The following is an 886-nucleotide window of genomic DNA, read 5'->3' on the forward strand; positions in this document are numbered from 1 at the left end:
GGCCCAGAGGAACTTGTCACCAACCCAGTATTGATATTCTCCCTCATCTCCTACCTGCTGGCCAGAGCCCGTGGAGGAAAAGGGCTGGTGAGATGTCCCTAGAAGTGACACTTGGAGGACCAGCCACTAAAAAGTTTGCTAAATCCTGATATGATAAAGAGTTGAGGAGGATGGGTGAGGATGAGCATTATCAGAGCAAAAACTCAGTCCCGGAAAGCCAGGATTAAAGAAAGGCAGCGATGCTCTCACTTCCACACCACATGTACTTCAACTGGAAAGATTCAGCTAAGATTAGCATGGCCCCTGTACAAGGATGACACCATATTCATGAAGCATTCTGTATTTTCTAAATAGTCACATATTAACTGTATCATTGTTCCCCCAACTTTTTCAGTTTGAATAATTCAAATTTGCTTTAAAATCTTTCATAAAAATGAAATACTAACTAAAAATAGACAAAAAAGAAAAACAAAATAAATTTTAAAAAAAACAGCAATGATAGGAACTACAAGTTCCACAAGGCAAAATAGATTTTTTAAGAACCTGGTGACCTGTTCTGTGGGAACCCAGAGGGGACACGATGAGTTTTTCACAACTATAAAGATGTGATTCTGGCCCTAGAGCTGTTGCGAAGGGCTCCGTGCACACCTACACATGCACATGTGTATACACACATCCACACACATATGCTTGCTCTCATTCTCTCTCTCTCTCTCTCTCTCACACACACACACACACACACACACACACACACACAGAGCTCTATTCAAGCTGGATTCATTAGGTTGCTGGCTATGTCAAGGCTATAGTTATTGTTCACTATTCACAAAGTGTCATAAATGTCTAAGCTACCTTACAATGGATGCGGCCCTACTGAATAACAACA

General features: G+C 41.2%; 1 non-coding gene across 1 annotated transcript; it reads left to right on the forward strand.

Moving 5' to 3' along the window:
• The first annotated feature begins 239 nt into the window (after positions 1-239).
• LOC118972494 (U6 spliceosomal RNA) lies at positions 240-347 on the forward strand. Its single transcript, XR_005061511.2, has one exon. It is a non-coding gene; the product is annotated as a U6 spliceosomal RNA (small nuclear RNA).
• Positions 348-886: the final 539 nt, after the last annotated feature.

This window comes from Manis javanica, chromosome 9 (assembly GCF_040802235.1).
Source record: "Manis javanica isolate MJ-LG chromosome 9, MJ_LKY, whole genome shotgun sequence".
Taxonomy (NCBI): domain Eukaryota; kingdom Metazoa; phylum Chordata; class Mammalia; order Pholidota; family Manidae; genus Manis; species Manis javanica.